At 41.6% G+C, this 20,597-nt stretch overlaps 1 protein-coding gene across 1 annotated transcript in view; it reads right to left on the bottom strand.

The window, feature by feature from the left end:
• cdh11 (cadherin 11, type 2, OB-cadherin (osteoblast)) overlaps positions 1 to 20,033 on the bottom strand; it is an 83,877-nt gene extending 63,844 nt beyond the window's left edge. Inside the window, exon 1 of the mRNA XM_021585910.2 lies at positions 19,571 to 20,033. The gene's annotated coding sequence lies outside the window, so the exon portion shown is untranslated. The remainder of the gene's footprint in view (positions 1 to 19,570) is intronic.
• Positions 20,034 to 20,597: the final 564 nt, after the last annotated feature.

Here is a 20,597-nt window from a genome sequence, read left to right as displayed (position 1 = left end):
TAAAATACTTTAATGCACTTTCCAAACACACAGAATGAGAAATTACCCAGAGGGGCCTCCAGTCACGGAAAAGCCATCTCATTGGAGACTGACAAACAGCCCTGGGACAGAAATCAAAATGGCTTCCCTACAGACACAGTGGAGGAGCTGGTGGGGTCTAATAGGTGCCAATTCCAGAGTGGTGAATGGGTTCACTGATGCAAAGCTACCCTGACAGTTTGAAACAACCCAAGCGAACAATACATAATAGATGCAAGAGGAAAACTTTTTATTTCATTATTTTCTCTCTTTTTTCCCTCTTTCAATTTTAGCATTGTCTGCCATACTACCCATGGAGTCAAATGGAAAGTGACAACATACTTCAAACTCTTTCAGACAGTGCCGAGTGTGCTGCTGTCCAGGGGAAGAGTGTAGTCAGTATTGACCAGTCCCCTTTCCAGTGTTCTGAATCAAGGGGTCTGGCTCAGGAGAAGAGAAGGAGGGCCTCAAACCTTCATTGTTGCAAGCTGATAAAGAGGTTAGGGCACTGTGAAAAGAGGCAGGACTGAATACCCCAGCATCTGAGATGCCTGTATGAAAGGGCCATTGTGGCCCTGATACACATCCTGCCTTCCCTTTAACACTTGACAACCAAAACAGTGGACAAGAGAATTCCTGTGTCAGACAAAACACTCCTTTTTCGCACCAAAGGTTTATCAGCCTCATTTACAAATGTATGCCTTTGTGACCAAATAATTCCCCATTAGCAAAGTTACTAGAAGCAGAACTAAATCAATTATTCACAGATTCGCTGGTCTTAATGGTTAAAAAAAGAAATAAAACCGTCTTCAAGACCACATGACTGAGTGCAGAGAAATACGTTGATCAAAAAGTGCCACAGCATCAGTATGAAAACATGTGGTGGCAAGGTTTTTTCCTCTAGCCTTTGTGTGTCACTGTGTTTGACTGGTTTGTGTGGTTAGAATCTGCACGTCAAAAGCAGAGAAACCATTTGAGTGGGCCACCAGATGTTCCAACGCAATGGGATTCACATGCATACAGCCTCTTCCCCCTTCTCTATTCATTCCCATACAATTTCCCCTGGAGGAAATTAGAACGTTAGATGTGCAAAATTAAATAAACAAATGAAATCAATGATACTCCATTTCCTATTATAATGACAAATAAAATAAAAAATGAGAAACAGGAGAAAATAATTTGTATACCTATACAATTTTAATGCATACAGGATGGAAGCGAAGACCACATTATACCACAGTACATAGCCTGCATCCTTCTTCCACAAGAAGTAAACAAACTACTGATGATCATCCACGGGGGGGTATTTTAGTTTCCTAATTCATATGAGACAGATTTCATTCCATGGATAATTCTGAAGCTCAGAAGATCGCTGGAACAAAGCTGTGAATGCCAAAGACCACAAGAAAAGGTTTTCAATGAGTCAACAGACAATGAGTTCATCTGGTCTCCTTGGTTCACCCCAGTATGTTAAGGCGTATAATGCCCTAACAGCTGCTACAGTATGTGCTGACTGCACTTCCCTTTACATGTGTGGTAACTTTCCGATGAATTCAAAAACCTTTGTCTCACCAACTCCCTTTCCTCTGAAATACATGCTCACTCTTAGAACATATGCAGCCAGTCCAAGGTTTACTTCATAGTTTTTTTTTTTACATCAGTAACACTACATTACATTCTCCAGACAATTCCTAATTGGCCTCTGGGTAGAGCCTTTTATTTCAACTTGTAGAGCTGATCCCTTTGTGTAACCTTCTGCTGACATTGTGACCCCTTCTGAGGCAGAGGGTGACCAAAGGATTGAGACAACTGGGAGCAGACCCTGATTATTCACGCTCCAAGGAATTGTCTGAAGGCAGGATCGAAAGTATTAGTATACATTTCCAAAGCTTTTAAGACCACATATATCCCAGTTATAGCATGGGGGTCTTAGGGCTCTGTTTTGTCTTACTGTCCTTCAGCTGTGACTGATAAGATGACGCCTGGTCAAAGTGATCTTGGATTACCCAAGGAAGACAGGCCTACATCACACAGACACATTAAATCCAGTATTTAAAAAAAAAAAATATTTGTGAAAGGTGCTGAGAGGAGAGCCTGGCTGACTGGTGGTGTGCTAACAGACTGATGAGGGATAATACCAAGTGAAGGAGCATCAGCTCAGACAGAAGAGGCTGCTAGAGCTGCTGCTGAGCTCTGAGAGGAGGGGGAGGCCTGAGATGAAGAGTGAAGGAAAAGCAGCCAACAAGTGCTCAGCATGTGTGGGAACTCCTTCAAGACTGTTGGAAAAGCATTCCAGGTGAAGCTGGATGAGAGAATGCCAAGAGTGTCCAAAGCTGTCATCAGGACAAATGGTGGCTACTTTGAAGAATATAAAATATATTTTAACACTTTTTGGTTACTACATGATTCCATATGTGTTATTTCCTAGTTTTCGTTTCTTCACTATTATTCTACAATGTAGAAAAGAGTAACAAATAAAGAAAAACACTTGAATGGGTAGGTGTGTCCAAACTTTTGACTGGTTCTGTACTTCCCCAGAGTAAGATGAACCATTTTTATGTTTCTGCGTGCAGTTTGAAGGAAGTTGCTAACTAGGTCAATGACTGGAAGTCTATGGTAACTGCAAGCAAGCTAGTAGATACCATAGACTTCCAGTCTTTGTGCTAATCCTAGTTAGTATTTGCTCTCAGAACTACAGTATCTCTAACTTCCTTCATACTGGATGCAGAGAAATAAAAATGGTATCCCGGAGTTTATTTGACTCTGCGGAAGTAGACGGCCAAAATCCCAAAGTATCCCTTTAAAGGACACCTACCCCTGGGCCACCCACAATGTCAAACACTTAACCCATGTAAGTAATAATGTCCTGCTGTAAAACTCATCCCAAGAAACAAAGACCATTGAAAGATTGCCAAACTGCTTTCAATTACCTACAATATAATCTCAAGACTGTACATTATTCTCAGAAAAAAGGTTTTAAACTAACAGTTATGAAGAAATCTCTAGAATTCTGACTGAAGTTTGCAGAGAGGTAGAGGTAGTGAGGTAGCAGGTGGACAACACTAAGAAAGGCCAGGCAGCCTGAGATAAATAGGGAGAAGTTTCACAATCCTTTATTACAGATAGTGTGACATTTACAGTCCCTACTCTGAGGGGAGAACACGCCGGACACAGCTTTTGGCCTTCACTTTATTACAAGCAGCACCTCCACAATATACACTCATCGGAGAGTTTATTAGGTACACCAACCCATTCACAAAAATGGATCTCCCCTACAGACAGTGAGTCACGTGGCTGTGGCTTGCTATACAGTATAGAGCAAGCAGACAGGCATCGAGGCATTCAGTTACTCTTCGATTGAAAATATTAGAATGGGCAAAATGAGGGACCTAAATGTCTTTGAGAGTGGTATGATCGTCGGTGCCAGGCGTGCAAGGATCCAGTATCTCAGAAACAACCGCCATCCTGGGTTTTTCATGCAAGACAGTGTCTAGGATTTACAGAGAATGGTGCGACAAACTAAAAACGTCCAATCAGTGGCAATCCAGTGGGCGAAAACAGCTTGTTGATGAGAGAGGTCGTAGTAGAATGGCAAGAATCGTGCACGCGGGCTACAAACAGACAAATAACATCACAGTGGTGTGCAGAAGGGCATCTCGAAATGCACAACTCGTCGATCCTTGTCACGGATGAACCACTGCAGCTGACGACCACACCACGTTCCACTCCTATCAGCTTTAAAACAAGAAGAAGAGGCTCAGTGAGTTCAGTTTACTTGAGTGGCCTGCGCAGGACACAGACCTCAAACCCTTAGAGCATCTTCGGGATGAGATGGAACGGGCTGTTTGCAGCATGAATGTACCGCCATTAAATCTGCATCAACTGCGTGATGCCATCACGTCAGCATGGACCAACATCCCTGCGGAACATTGGGACACCTTGTGGAATGCCAGTTCTGGAGGCAAAGGGGGGTCCGACCCTGTACAATGGGTGTACCTAATAAACAGACACAATGAAGAAAATAAGGACAGTGAAAATGAAAAGGCCTATTGAAATATGTGTTGCCTCTTACAGTCTCAATCTATCAAGCTTCCAATCCAATTTCATACGTTGTATTGCGTTTCCAATGTTACTCTCAAAACCCTGCTTTCCCCAGAGAAACACATTATTAATCCTAGCTACAGTACCTCCCATGGAGTAGCCCAGAAAGTTGGTGAAAATAAGACCCTTTTCAAAGTGTTTTCAGACAGTATGGGAGGACTTTTCCAAATATAAACCAGCATCTCATTCAAAATTACATACGAACGAATGCAAAAGAACCAGACACTGTGAAACACTGTTATTTCCACCTGCCATTCTCTGTTACTCTGCTAAATTCAGCTAATTTCACAGGCTGCTGAAGCAACTGATACACATTCAAAGATGGAATATGCATCCATGATTAACATGGTCTCTTTTCATATCTACAGACACAACTTTCGAATAGCTACACATCAAACATTTGAACAACAAGCAGGTTGTGATTCTCAGTTCGGTTTCATTCATTCTTTCATAATCCTCCAAGATTTATAATTAGACCATATAACGATGAGTGCACATCTCTGCAAAGTTTAATTGCCCTGAATCTCACACTGCCAATAGGCACAGCAAAGAATAAAAGGAAGAAAGCTAGAGTATGCATTAGCTGATTATGCAAATGTGTCACCATATGCCAGCAAATACTGAATGAACCCGGTGCACTTAGCACTCTGATTGCAGACTACGGGTGATTTATAAATCAAAAAGATGTTATCTTAGCATTAGAGCACGGGGGAGGATGGGCTGCACAGTTAGTGACTGTGTGTTCCATCTTAGTGGTTCCTTTTAAACAGAACCACTTTCCCCTTTGAGCTCTTTTTGTTTAGGTGCTTTCTGTAGTTGACTGGGCTGGTGTAGGGGCAACCAACAATTAGGGTTATTGCAGATGTAGAGTGGGTGTAATGGAGCCTGTCATTGCTAATCAATTCCTCCTCCACCCCTTACAAGGCTAAAAAGGAAAGTAAGTGTTGAGGTTGATTACAAGGTGCACCTCCGAGATCCTTAAGATTATTGTTTTCAACCAGGGGTCTGCATTTATACTTCGGTCTTAGGTCAATGCAACAGTACTTTCTGTATAGTTTTAGCTGTCAGCCTTTCCATAGTAAACCAACACCGTAATGACATACTGCATAGCTGTGCTGAATGAATAGAATGCTCTGTGCAATAGTATCTTATTAAAAATGTCAAAAGTGCCATTGTTCAGCTACCTCCTTTATTTGACCCTTCCCTCGCTCCCCTCAGCGCCCTTACTTATTTAACCTACAGTACAATGGCATTAGATGTCAAGTGCAAAGTCCTAGCACAATTATGCACGACACGTCTGCTAATGAATTGGAGCAACAGTGCAGAAAAGCACCATGCAGTGACTGTCAGTTGTCAGTGAAAAACAAACCGACTATAGCCAACAAACAGCATATACACTTTTATAATCTTTGAAATGGAAAAGCTATGCTAGTCACCTCTGCTCTCAGGAAAGTAGGGCTAAGAAGGTATCCTAAGGCCTGGGAGAGAACTCAGCCATATTACCATACAGTATATTGAAGCTAAATCCCTTATGGACTGTTTTTTATTTTAAAAGGTCAGCTTGTCCATGGGTCTTATCAAAGCAGTGTCTTTCGATTATGCCATGAGAAAATCGATTTAGGAATCAAGTTTGAACTGAAAATACAGGACGTATTGCGTACATTCATACCTTACATTTTTTATTCATGGACTAGTGGTGGGATGCATGTATAATATATCAGAGAATATTGTCAATGCCTATTGTCTTTTTCTTGGAAGACAAAAAATAGTGGTAGTGACTTCAGCTGTGGTACAGATATGTACATACAGTGCATTCGGAAAGTATTCAGACTCCTTCCCCTTTTCCACATTTTGTTATGTTACAGCCTTTTCTAAAATTGATTCAATAAAAAAATCCTCATCAATCTGCACACAATATCCCATAATGAAAAAGGCTTTTAGATTTTATTGCTCATGAAAAAAACAAAAACAGAAATTCCTTATATACAGAAGTATTCAACCCTTTTGCTATGAGACTCAAAATTGAGCTCAGGTGCATCCTGTTTCCATTGATAATCCTTGAGATGTTTCTACAACTTGATTGGAGTCCACCTACTGTAAATTAAATTGATTGGAGATGATTTGGAAAGGTACACACATGTCTATATAGGGTCCCACAGTTGACAGTGGATGTACAGTGGGGCAAAAAAGTATTTACTTACCTATTGCAGATTCAGTCTTCCCAGCCTGGTGCAGGTCTACAATTTAGTTTCTGGTGTCCATTGACAGCTCTTTGGTCTTGGCCATAGTGGATTTTGGAGTGTGAATGTTTGAGGTTGTGGACAGGTGTCTTTTATACTGATAACAAGTTCAAACAGGTGCCATTAATACAGGTAACGAGTGGAGGACAGAGGAGCCTCTTAAAGAATAAGTTACAGGTCTGTGAGAGCCAGAAATCTTGCTTGTTTGTAGGTGACCAAATACTTATTTTCCACCATAATTTGCAAATGAATTCATTAAAAATCCTACAATGTGATTTTCTGGATTTTTTTTTCTCATTTTGTCTGTCATAGTTGAAGTGTACCTATGATGAAAATTACAGGCCTCTCTCATCTTATTAAGTGGGAGAACTTGCACAATTGGTGGCTGACTAAATACTTTTTTGCCCCACTGTAAGAGCAAAAACCAAGCCATGAGGTCGAAGGAATTGTCCATCGAGCTCCGAGACAAGATTGTGTCGAGGCACAGATCTATGGAAGGGTACCAAAATATTTCTGCAGTATTGAAGGTCCCAGAGAACACAGTGGCCTCCATCATTCTTAAATGTAAGAAGTTTGGAACCACCAAGACTCTTCCTAGAGCTGGCCACCCTCCCAAACTGAGTAATTGCGGGGATGGACACTCTGATAGAGCTCCAGAGTTTCAGAGATGGGAGAACCTTCCAGAAATACAACCATCTCTGCAGCACTACACCAATCAGGCCTATAAGGTAGAGTGGCCAGATGGAAGCCACTCCTCAGTAAACACACATGACAGTGGAGTTACAAAGTTAAGCCCGGGAATTTGGGGAATTTGACTTACATTCATCAAAAAAGTTAGCTTATAACAGTGAACCTTTTTTTGTGGGATACACATAAGGCAATTCTGGTCTTGTGGCATATTTTGGTTAAACTATCCCCAATTCAATGGAATTGCAACCCTCTGCATACACAGCGCATTCTTCCATCAAATGTGCAGTGCACTCTTCCAGCTGATTCTCGAGATCTTACACACTAATGAGATGCTATTGAGCCCACACTACTACACTGTCTGAGCCAAGGACTACATGCTTTCTGGTAAGTTTCGATTACAATACTGGGTGGGGTGAATATATTTTATAGGACATACATGATTTTTTGTTAACTTGTAAATAGTAGTCCTAAAGCAAAGTGCATTTAAATCATTTCTAACTTGATAACAATTTCTGCAAATTAGTTTTTGCTTCCATGTGGGTTTTAGTTTGCTTGAGCCTGCTAACTGAGGAGTGTTAATTCACCTGTTTCCATTCGTGTTTCATTTTAAAACATTTATCTTACAAAGGAGTTGTTTAATCTAACTGCTTAACTATTTATCTGTACATGGATTTTTTTATTTTTTTACTCATTTTTTTTCTCATCTTTACTGGAAAATGCCACAGGCACTATATGATCTGTGGATACATTTCACTGCAGCTAATGTAGAAGGAAAAGCTGTGTACATTTGCAAATACTGTGCCAAGTCATATGTGAAGAATGCAAAAAAAGATGCAGAATCATCTGGCCAAGTGCATAAAGTTCCTCATTGCTCACAAGAAGCAACATCTGACAAAAGTCCCTCTGCTTCTATTAGAGGTGAAAATCATGAATCAGACACCTAATCGATAGCAACAGCTCATGTTCCTCTTGGAATTAGAAGTTTTTTTTGACTCAATGGAGGAATGTAGTCAGAGAAATGCTGATGAATGTCTTGCTTGAGCTGTGCATGCAACTGGTTTACCTCTGATGCGCACAGGCAATGTGTATTGGAAGAGATTTCTGAATGTTCTTCACCCAACATACACCCCTCCAACCAGACATGCTTTATCTACTCATTTGCTGGATGCATGGTTCAACAGAGTTCAAGTAAAGGTCAAGCAAATCATAGAGAAAGCAGACTGTATTGCAATCATCTCTGATGGGTGGTCAAATGTTTGTGGGCAAGGAACACTTACCTACATCATCTCCACCCCTCAACCAATATTCTACAAGAGCACAGACACAATGGGCAACAGACACACTGGTCTCTACATTGCAGATGATCTGAAGGCAGTCATCAATGACCTTGGACCACTGAAGGTATTTGCACTGGTGACAGACAATGCTGTGAACATGAAGGCTGCTTGGTCTAAAGTGGAGGAGTTCTACCCTCACATCACACCCATTCGCTGTGCTGCTCGTGCATTGAATCTGCTCCTCAAGGACATCATGGCACTGAAAACAATGTATACACTCTACAAGAGAGCCAAGGAAATGGTTACGTATGTGAAGGGTCATCAAGTTATAGCAGCAATCTACCTCACCAAGCAAAGTGAGAAGAATAAGAGCACCACACCCGCTGGGGTGGTGTTGTCATCATGTTTGACAGTCTTCTGGAGGGGAAGTAGTCTCTCCAAGAAATGGCCATATCACAGTCTGCCAATATGGAAAGCCCCATCAAGAGGATCCTCCTGGATGATGTATTTTGGGAGAGAGTGGTAAGCAGCCTGAAACTACTGAAACCTATAGCAGTAGCCATTGCACGGATTGAGGGAGGCAATGCCATCCTGTCTGATGTTCAGACTCTGCTTGCAGATGTAAGGGAAGAAATCTGTACCGCCTTACCCACTTCACTGTTGCGCCAAGCAGAGGAAACCGCAGTTCTGAAATACATCAAAAAGTGTGAAGACTTCTGCCTGAAGCCCATACACGCCGCAGTGTGCATGTTGGACCCCAAGTATGCTGTCAAGAGCATCCTGTCTGGTGCAGAGATCAACAAGGCCTATGTTGTCATCACTACCGTGTCTCGCCACCTTGGCCTGGATGAGGCCAAGGTTCTTGGCAGTCTGGCGAAATACACTTCCAAGCAAGGGCTTTGAGATGGAGATGGGATATGGCAGTCATGCCAACATATCTCATCAGCCACCTGGTGGAAGGGACTTTGTGGATCTGAGGCTCTTTCCCCTTTTACCTCCATCATCCTCCAAATCCCACCAACATCAGCCGCCTCAGAGTGCAACTGGTCCTTGTTTGGGAACACACAGCACACCAAAGCACGCAACAGGCTGACCAATACAAGGGTTGAAAAATTGGTGGCCATCCATGGCAAATTTGAGGCTAATTGAGCCTGACAACGAGCCATCCACAACAAAGTTGGAAAGTGACAGTGATGAGGCCTCAGAGTCTGATGTTCAAGACGTGGACATTGAGGAGGTAGAGGGAGAAGACATGGAAGCCTGAGAGGAAGCTTTAGTTTCTAGACTATCATTTTACAGATGTATATTGAAAATGTTTTTGGGTGATGCGAAGGATCATTGGGGATCATTCAATATTCCCTTTCTTTTGTTGTTCAGTGAAATCATCCCATGTGAAGAGTCAACTAATTTCATTACAGTTCAACTAAAATATATATTTATTTTTCTATTGGAAGTATTTAATCATTTGCAATTATGTCTACTTTTGATAAGGTAAAAGGTTTAGGTTTCTGTCTCCATATGATATGGTAAATATATCCAATTCAAAAAACGTCTACATTTAAATGGTATTAATATTAATTTGCATATATTTCCGTTAATTCCCATATATTCCCATTAATTCCCATATATTCCCATTAATTCCCACAGAAAGTTTCCACCTCTGAATATTCCCCAAATTGTGTAAACCTACATGACATCCTGCTTGGAGTTTGCTAAATGGCACTTAAAGGACTTTTAGAGAAACAAGAATCTCTGGTCTGATGAAACCAAGATTGAACTACTTGGCCTGAATGCCAAACAAACAGCCAAGACAATGCAAGAGTGGCTTCGTGACAAGTCTCTGAATGTCCTTGAGCAGTCCAGCCAGAGCACAGACTTGAACCCAATCGAACATCTCTGGATAGACCTGAACATCAATCAAATCAAAATGTGTTTGTCACTTGAACGTACAGTGAAATGCTTACTTACAAGCTCTTAACCAACAATCCAATTTTAAGAGAAATACCAGAAAAACGAAGAAATAAAAGTAACAAATAATTAAAGAGCAGCGGTAAAATAACAATAGTGAGGGTATATTTACAGGGGGTACCGGTACAGGGGAACCGGTTAGACGAGGCAATTGAGGTAATATGTACATGTAGGTCGAGTTATTAAGGTGACTATGCATAGATAATAACAGAGTTATTAGTAAAGGGGGGGGGGGCAATGCAAATAGTCTGGGGTAGCCATTTGATTAGATGTTCAGGAGTCTTATGGCTTGGGGGTAGAATCTGTTTAGAAACCTCTTGGACCTAGACTTGGCGCTCCATTACCACTTGCCACGTGGTAGCACAGAGAACAGTCTATGACTAGGGTGGCTGGAGTCTTTGACAACGCCTTGTATAGAGGTCATGGAAGCTTGGCCCCGGTGATGTACTTGGCCATACGCACTATCCTCTGTAGCGCCTTGCGGTCGGAGGCCAAGCAGTTTCCATATCAGGCAATTATCAAACCTGTCAGGATGCTCTCAATGGTGCAGCTGTAGAACCTTTTGAGGATCTGAGGACCCATGCCAAATATTTTCAGTCTCCTGAGGGGGAATAGGTTTTTTCATGCCCTCTTCATGACTGTCTTGGTGTGTTTGGACCATGTTAGTTTGATGGTGATGTGAACACCAAGGAACTTGAAGCTCTCAACCTGCTCTACTATAGCTCCGTCGATGAGAATGGAGGTGTGCTTGTTCCTTATTTTTCTGGAGTCCACAATCATCTCCTTTATCTTGATCACATTGAGGGAGAGGTTGTGGTACTTGCACCACATGGTCAGGTCTCTGACCTCCTCCCTATAGGCGGTCTCATCGTGGTCGGTGATCAGGCCTACCACTGTTGTGTCATCTGCAAAGGGACCCCATGTTGAGGATCAGCATGGCGGATGTGTTGTTACCTACCCTTACCACCTGGGGTGGCCCGTCAGGAAGTCCAGCATCCAGTTGCAGAGGGAGGTGTTTAGTCCCAGGGTCCTTAGCTTAGTGATGAGCTTTGAGGGCACTATGGTGTGGAACGCTGAGCTGTAGTCAATGAATAGTATTCTCACATACGTAGGTGTTCCTTTTGTCCAGGAGTGGAGTGCAATAGAGATTGCATCATCTCTGGATCTGTTGGGGTGGTATGAAAATTGGAGTGGGTCTAGGGTTTCTGGGATAATGTGAGCCATGACCAGCTTTTCAAAGCACTTCATGGCTACAGACGTGAGTGCTACGGGTCGGTAGTCATTTAGGCAGGTTACCTTAGTGTTCTTGGGCAGAGGGACTATGGTGGTATGCTTGAAACATGTTGGTATTACAGACTGAGACAGGGAGAAGTTGAAAATGTCAGTGAAGACACTTGCCAGTTGGTCAGCGCACACTCACAGTACACGTCCTGGTAATCCATCTGGCCCTGCAGCCTTGTGAATGTTGACCTGTGTATAGGTCTTACTCACATCGGCTGTGGAGAGCGTGAACACGCAGTCGTCCGGAACAGCTGATGCTGTCATGCATGTTTCAGTGTTACTTGCCTCGAAGCGAGCATAGAAGTAATTTTGCTCGTCTGGTAGGCTCGTGTCACTGGGCAGCTCTCGGCTGTACTACCCTTTGTAGTCTGTAATAGTTTGAAAGCCCTGCCACATCCGACGTGCAACCGAGCCGGTGTAGTACGATTCGATCTTAGTCCTGTATTGATGCTTTGCCTGTTTGATGGTTCGTCGGAGGGCATAGTGGGATTTCTTATAAGCTTCTGGGTTAGAGTCCCGCTCCTTGAAAGCGGCAGCTCTACCCTTTAGCTCATTGTGGATGTTGCCTGCTGTGCAGCGACGCTACCCATCAAACCTGACAGAGCTTGAAAGGATCTGCGGAGAAGAATGGGAGAAACTCCTCAAACACAGGTGTGCCAACCTTGTAGCGTCAAGACTCGAGGCTGTAATCACTGCCAAAGGTGTTTCAACAAAGTGCTGAGTTAAGGGTCTGAATACTTATGTAAATGTGATATTTCATTTTTTAAATCATTTTTATTCTAATTCAAACATTTCTTAAAACCTGTTTTTGCTTCGTCCTTATGGGGGTATTGTGTGTAGTAGATTCATGAGGGAAACAACAATTGAATCCATTTTAGAATAAGACTGTAACGTAACAAATCTTGGAAAAGGTCAAGGGGTCTGAATACTTTCCGAATGCACTGTATATCCCATGACAGTTTCTCCATGAGCAGGCGCATTCTTACACAACAAAGAGCCTGCCCTGAATCCACATGAATTGTGTCCTTACATGAAAGAGGGAAGATAGACGAAGTGTCAAAGAATGTTGAAAGAATGCAGATATATTGTGCAGCACAAGCTGATTACAGAGTTATACATTAGTAGCCTTAGCCTGCCAAGGATGTTAAAGATAGATACTGTCTCCACCATTGTCTATTAAGATGAATGCACTAACCGTAAGTCGCTCTGGATAAAAGAGTCTTCTAAATGACTAGAATGTAAATGTAATAGGAAAGTCTGTCATTCGGTTTTCGAAAGTCAGGGTGAAATTCAGCCAAACCCTCTCGTGACAAAAAGCCTTCCAGTTGACAAAAGATACTCAGAGTAAATGTACAGTACAACACTTGCCATTCTCAAACGATTATGGAATTGTATCATTTTGTGTGACTTTTACCCCCTTTTCCCAAGTGCACGTGATCCAAAAATGTATAGACACAGAAGTTATGAGGGGAAATTGGTTAGAACATCATATGACAAGCATCAAGCTTAAAGAAAAGCACTGTGATAATACGCCATTTGATCAAAGCGTGAATGGTACATCAGAGAAAGACTGTGCATGCTGCTGCCAGACATCCAATCCAGTTCAGCCAACATGTCCCCTCCAGGAAACAGGAAGGTTAATAAAGGCATTAGAATGTTCCTGAGAGGCCTGTTTTAATGAGTGGATAATTCAGACTGCAACGCTGGTACTGTAAATGAGGCCCTACCTAAATCAACCCCATAATCAGTTAAGCTTACATGCAGCATTTGGCATGTTGGCCTTCAGTATGTTAAAGCTTGTGCTTTTGACACGCATATGGACACAGTTTGAGCATGTGTCCACATATCCACACTCACATAGATGCTGATGCTCATATCATACACACAGCTTGTGCACAGCTTCAGAGTTGATCACCAGCAATAAGGCGTGACATATTCCCTGTGCACTTTCAAAGCTACCCTTCTATACACAAGCTCCAGAGAGTATTATAAACTGGGTGGTTTGAGCCCTGAATTCTGATTGGCTGGTATGATAAAAAAGTTTAGTTGTACTGCTCTAATTACGTTAGAGCAGTAAATGATCTAATTACGGACTTAATAAAGGTATCAGTGGTCACTTTAAATGACGTCACTTTAATAATGTTTACATAGAGGTATCACTTGTTTATGTGATAATGTGTACATATCCTACATGACTCATCTCATATGTATATACTGTATTCTACACCATCTACTGCATCTTGCCTATGCCGCACGCCATCGCTCATCCATATATTTATTTGTACATATTATTATTCATCCCTTTACGTGTGTGTACTTGTGTATATAAGGTAGTTGTTGTGAATTTGTTACATTACATGTTAGATTTTACTGCGTAGTCGGAACTAGAATCACAAGCATTTCGCTACACTCGCATTAACATCTGCTAACCATGTGTATGTGACCAATAAAATGTGATTTGATTTGGTAACCAGTTTATAATATCAATAAGGCTCCTCGGGGCTTGTGATATATGGCCAATATACCATGGCTAAGGGCTGTGTCCAGGCACTCCGCGTTGTGTCGTGGGTAAGAACAGCGCTTAGCCGTGATATATTGGCCATATACCACACCTCCTCGGGCCTTATTGCTTAATTAGGACTCCTCCGGTATGTTAATCAGAAGCATTGCATTAAAATACAATGTTAGAAAGCAAAACATATTTCTACACAAGTTACTGTCATGACAAGGCACCCCAAGGAGAAGGTGGCCTCCATGTTGACACCCTTGAAATAGACATTGACTCACACATAGCCTTGCACTTAAGGGTGAAGATAGAAACTAAATACTTGATATGGCCTTACGAAGAGTCCTTTCAGGTTACAATGTTGTACACTAAAGGTGGCATGGAAGGAACATGGTGTTCTGGTCTTGTAGTAAGTATCTTTACACACTCAGGGTCAAGTCTACCAGCCCAAGTGCTCCTGTTTTTCTTGTACAAAGGTGTAATTTATGTAATTTACTTGGATATTCCTACATGTGTTATGATTGTCTTATTCAGCAACACAACAAGTATGTACGTAAGTAGAAATAAGTCATGTTAATATCGCTTGAACATGAAATCATTATCAATGATGCTCTTGAGGGTAAGTGACAGTGTTCTGTGCGCCCACATAGCGATTTACCCAGCACTATGCGGAGTGCAACAACAAGGACAGCTTTGAATAAACTTAGCCACGGTCCTACTTTCATCAGTGTCAAGCAATATTAGTACTGCATAATTCTGTAACTGTTTATTAAATCTCTAATATGTCCACCCACTATCGATGCTGTAATTAGTTTATGAAAATAGATATAAACACTATTCAAGATTATTCTTTGTCCAGAATGCTTCGTTAAATGAGACCTGGTGGTTATTCTATTACTATCTTAATTCACCCTCAAAGTCGCAGTAAATGTCCATCTAAAAAAAGGCCAAGGATAATGTTCAACCAGCTGTAATACCTTGCTTTCATGTCCCATTGCCTGTGCAATAGATGGCGTGGGCATATCATGACTGCCTAAAAGCCACGTCGCCTGACCTTAATGTCTGTCACATGACCTGAACGGCATGTAAACGACATAAACGCACAGGGAATGAAAAAAAGCCCAGTAGTGACCAAGCAGTAGACACCGAATATCTTCTGTCTTGGATTGTGAAATGGTGGGGTACCCTAATCTAGGTCCCACGGCATGAGGAATGTGACTCAATCCAATCTGTCACCCTACTAGCTTCTGATGGAGGGACACAGACGTCCCATATCAGCATACTATTGGTGAGTAACAGGGAAGCAGGGGTAAAAAAATGGGTCACATACAGTGCCTTGCGAAAGTATTCGGCCCCCTTGAACTTTGCGACCTTTTGCCACATTTCAGGCTTCAAACATAAAGATATAAAACTGTATTTTTTTGTGAAGAATCAACAACAAGTGGGACACAATCATGAAGTGGAACGACATTTATTGGATATTTCAAACTTTTTTAACTAATCAAAAACTGAAATATTGGGCGTGCAAAATGATTCAGCCCCTTTCTTTCAGTGCAGCAAACTCTCTCCAGAAGTTCAGTGAGGATCTCTGAATGATCCAATGTTGACCTAAATGACTAATGATGATAAATACAATCCACCTGTGTGTAATCAAGTCTCCGTATAAATGCACCTGCACTGTGATAGTTTCAGAGGTCCGTTAAAAGCGCAGAGAGCATCATGAAGAACAAGGAACACACCAGGCAGGTCCGAGATACTGTTGTGAAGAAGTTTAAAGCCGGATTTGGATACAAAAAGATTTCCCAAGCTTTAAACATCCCAAGGAGCACTGTGCAAGCGATAATATTGAAATGGAAGGAGTATCAGACCACTGCAAATCTACCAAGACCTGGCCGTCCCTCTAAACTTTCAGCTCATACAAGGAGAAGACTGATCAGAGATGCAGCCAAGAGGCCCATGATCACTCTGGATGAACTGCAGAGATCTACAGCTGAGGTGGGAGACTCTGTCCATAGGACAACAATCAGTCGTATATTGCACAAATCTGGCCTTTATGGAAGAGTGGCAAGAAGAAAGACATTTCTTAAAGATATCCATAAAAAGTGTTGTTTAAAGTTTGCCACAAGCCACCTGGGAGACACACCAAACATGTGGAAGAAGGTGCTCTGGTCAGATGAAACCAAAATTGAACTTTTTGGCAACAATGCAAAACGTTATGTTTGCCGTAAAAGCAACACAGCTCATCACACTGAACACACCATCCCCACTGTCAAACATGGTGGTGGCAGCATCATGGTTTGGGCCTGCTTTTCTTCAGCAGGGACATGGAAGATGGTTAAAATTGATGGGAAGATGGATGGAGCCAAATACAGGACCATTCTGGAAGAAAACCTGATGGAGTCTGCAAAAGACCTGCGACTGGGACGGAGATTTGTCTTCCAACAAGACAATGATCCAAAACATAAAGCAAAATCTACAATGGAATGGTTCAAAAATAAACATATCCAGGTGTTAGAATGGCCAAGTCAAAGTCCAGACCTGAATCCAATCGAGAATCTGTGGAAAGAACTGAAAACTGCTGTTCACAAATGCTCTCCATCCAACCTCACTGAGCTCGAGCTGTTTTGCAAGGAGGAATGGGAAAAAATGTCAGTCTCTCGATGTGCAAAACTGATAGAGACATACCCCAAGCGACTTACAGCTGTAATCGCAGCAAAAGGTGGCGCTACAAAGTATTAACTTAAGGTGGCTGAATAATTTTGCACGCCCAATTTTTCAGTTTTTGATTTGTTAAAAAAGTTTGAAATATCCAATAAATGTCGTTCCACTTCATGATTGTGTCCCACTTGTTGTTGATTCTTCACAAAGAAATACAGTTTTATATCTTTATGTTTGAAGCCTGAAATGTGGCAAAAGGTCGCAAAGTTCAAGGGGGCCGAATACTTTCGCAAGGCACTGTATTCAGATAACTTGACGTCTTAATTGGACCCCCAGGAGGTCCAACGTCTAGGTGACATCCACTAATAATTATCCAGGTACTATGTGTTTAAAAATTGTCATATTGTCAAGTAAAGTAATTTGTAGACTACCTTATGATTAGAATCCATACTAAAAGACACAAGGCCAAACAAGACTTTGTGCTTTACTGCCAAAATATATGACAATATTCAAATATTTCTTTCAGCTCAAGGTCAGCAAACTGAGAGCTGTTTATTTCCATTTAGCTGATGGCTGTGCATGGAGTCTACATTTTAAAAAGGGCAAACTTTTGAGTCTTTCCTTTTTTTTCCATAGTAGAAAAATAACACATTGAAAAGCTCCAGTTGGCAGTCAAAATAACAAATGCCTTTATTCGTTGAAAATGATGGAGTTTCCTCCTCTATCGACCCACAGTAATGTGGAATTGGAATAGCACAGCGTGGAGCAGAGCAGGAAACCGGTGCCCCATTTTTCTCCCCTCCCCAGAACTCCAAGGTGGTAACGTGACACCGAAGGTAACAGAAGCCACTGAAAGATGTTAATCCTGACAAAGTGCCACAGCATTAGCCAGAGCCTCTGTTAGATTGAATTCACCGTCCCCTGGGACCATGGGCAACACCGGTGGTGGCGCTCCATCTTTTTGAGTGGCCCTCAGAGACTCGTGCCGAGGTACTGTAAGCAAACCGGGCCAGCTGTCCACAGAACAACAGCACCCTCTATTGATTCCTTGAAAACATTTATTTTCTTCCTCTGGAGGTTTCAAGACTGTTGCCTGTACCTGTAGTTATCGAGGTCCATTCGGTTTTGTCATTCAACTATTTAAGTCTGGTCAGTCAGAAACTAAACCGATCATTCAGAGAATTGTACAGTTAACAGGTAGGCTAACTATGATTTTGATTATTATTATTTTTTTATAAAAATGTTAAACTGATTTTAAAATGTTTTAGTGAATTTGAAATAGGCTATAGAATAAGCGATGAAGCAATCCATGCGATTCTTTGATCTATGTATGTGTCAACTATTTTCAGCAGTCAAGTCACACACAAATGCCTCAGAGTTGTGATTGGAGCTAAGCCTCCTCTGATGTGACTCATTCACTTCTGGTTGTGCTGCTCAAAAGATTTCACCATCAAGCATTATTACACTTTCTTTTTAAATTAATTCATTATTGTTTCAACAAATTAAGCTTTGGGAATTTATTTGAGGGTTAAAACCACCATTAAGTACAATTAATTCAATTATAAACCCTATGATGTGCATTCTTTCTTTTCAATGCCTTGTTAGGGCATAACACAGATCAATAATATCAGTAAAAGCATGTTCAATAAGGAGAACGTTAAATGAGTATGGTTCCTACAGGAGCACATGAAGGGAAGCAGAGCATACATTTCGCAGAGCAACAGTGCGGTGGGGATATAAAGGGGTAGCGGGTGGAGGGGAGATTATTTTCATCTTGAAAGCAGCAATCTTGAGCTATGGACATGAATACTGAGGGTTCTGTGAATACATACAGTCGATGCAATGGACCAGCTACAAACGCTGATTTCTTTAGGCTACCTTCTCCCTATGAATAAAACATATTGAAAACATTTTACAATGCCTGTGAATTCTGAAATTCACATTTCACATGAATTGCTGAGTAGTTTAGCCCAAAATGTGCACTAGGCTACATCGCCTTGGTTAGAGACGCAACAAGGGGAAAATTGTTTTTGCCCCATTCAGTTTGTATTCAGCTGTAAATGATACACCAACCTGTTATCACTAAAACTGTTACTCAGAAGTAGGCTAAACTAAAGATTCAAACGACTGCTATCAAATGGCAATAAATACAAAAAATACACAATTTAAGAAATTAAACTGACTCTAAAATATAATATAATTAATTACGAAAAACAAAAACCGTATTATGAATGGAGGCAGGAGAGAAAGTGTAATATCGTCCCGCATTAAAATAAATAGAAATATAAATTATATTTGGCCATCCATCCAATTCAGGTCAATTAGCTATTTAACTACAAACTCTTGATAGGAAATGTATGCCCGTATACCCTACACTTCCAGAGAAAGTTACCGTGTACGCTATTCGTCACAAAAACTTGAAAATGGATTGGTGGGGCGCAAATATGTAGTACAGCCTACCCGTGTCAAACTAGCCGTGAATAGTCCATGTGTCATTGGACCGACAGGTTACCGATTAGAAACGGAGGATGTATGAAAAAGTGAACGACATGAGATAATTCGATATAGGCTTTGTTTACAGTCCCGATGAGAATCAAAATACCCCCCAAAATAACCCTAATTTACTGCATTTAAAGTGCTGGACATACAATGGACACAGTCCACTCAGATTACGTATTAAATGTATAAAAAATGTCGCATCTGAGGGGTAGGTTTTATCATTTGGAAAAGCAATTCCGGTCCAATCGCAGGACTATCACAATTTCCAGTTGAAATCACTCCAGAAATTAAAATACATGGATAGGACGAAAACTATGGGCTAAATCCCTTACCTTGCTTGGAGTGAAACCAGACTCAATGTTGTCAGTCCACTGCTTGTCCCATTAGCAGCTCCAGACTATGACCACTTCTTTATGGCTATGAACATCCAACTCGACCCGTCCTTGCGTTATCACTCCTGGTCCAAGCGCCTCTCCTCCAGTGAGTTCCGCTGGATAAGAGAAATACCGTGGACCGTTTGTGAAGACAGTGGAACTAGACGCCTAGGGCGAGTATAGTATCAAGAGAAAAGGAATAAACCCGTAGCATCCCCAACGAACAATCCGGTGCAGCCGTTTAGGAAAGCACGTCCTCTCCAGCTTTCTAGTGAAACGAAATGAAGCTCGCAGATCTTAGTAGCAATGCAAGCAGGACGTCTTGCCGAAGGCGCCTAAGTAGAATCACCCCCCTTTTCCACTTCCTTGCGATACCAGATGGAAGCAGTTTCGCATCTGTCGCACGTTTCCAGACCCAAACAGTGCAAGAGAACAGCACGAATGGTTACACTAGGTTTAGAAATCTTCGTCCAATCAAAAGAGGCGGATGGAAGTAAAGCCCTCCCTGGGAACCGAGGACACTCAAGGGAGATGGAGACTAAACTCATCTTCAAAATAAATGTACATCAAATGAAAATAAAAACTTTCAGGGTGAATAAAGTGAAATAGTTACAATGCGAAACAGTTTTGCTTCCAATTACAGGTTAGCTTCCCTTCATTATTACCCTTACTAACCTTAACAGCCCACTGTACTACTGCCTATGCTGCAATGGTTGAGCCATTGTTTAATCAGGCTGTAGGCAAATACAACCAAATGAAAGGAAAACCTACAGCTGTAGCTTATGGTAGCACATAACATTACGTTGCTATTAGTTAATAAAACTGTAAGCGGATACCATTTTAGTATTAGCTTTTTAACAGCTTAGAAATGTTGGGAGCTGTGGTAAAGTAGCTGACATGGGTGTCTCACGGCCAAGGGAGGTGGCATGTAGGCGCTGGACAAGTCTTTCAGGAGAAGTCAGGTGTTTTATTTAAAGCCAGTTGA

The sequence above is a fragment of the Oncorhynchus mykiss genome, chromosome 26 (assembly GCF_013265735.2).
Source record: "Oncorhynchus mykiss isolate Arlee chromosome 26, USDA_OmykA_1.1, whole genome shotgun sequence".
NCBI lineage: Eukaryota > Metazoa > Chordata > Actinopteri > Salmoniformes > Salmonidae > Oncorhynchus > Oncorhynchus mykiss.
The sequence above is the reverse complement of the archived record's forward strand: the minus strand, read 5'-3'. Positions and strand labels throughout refer to the sequence as shown.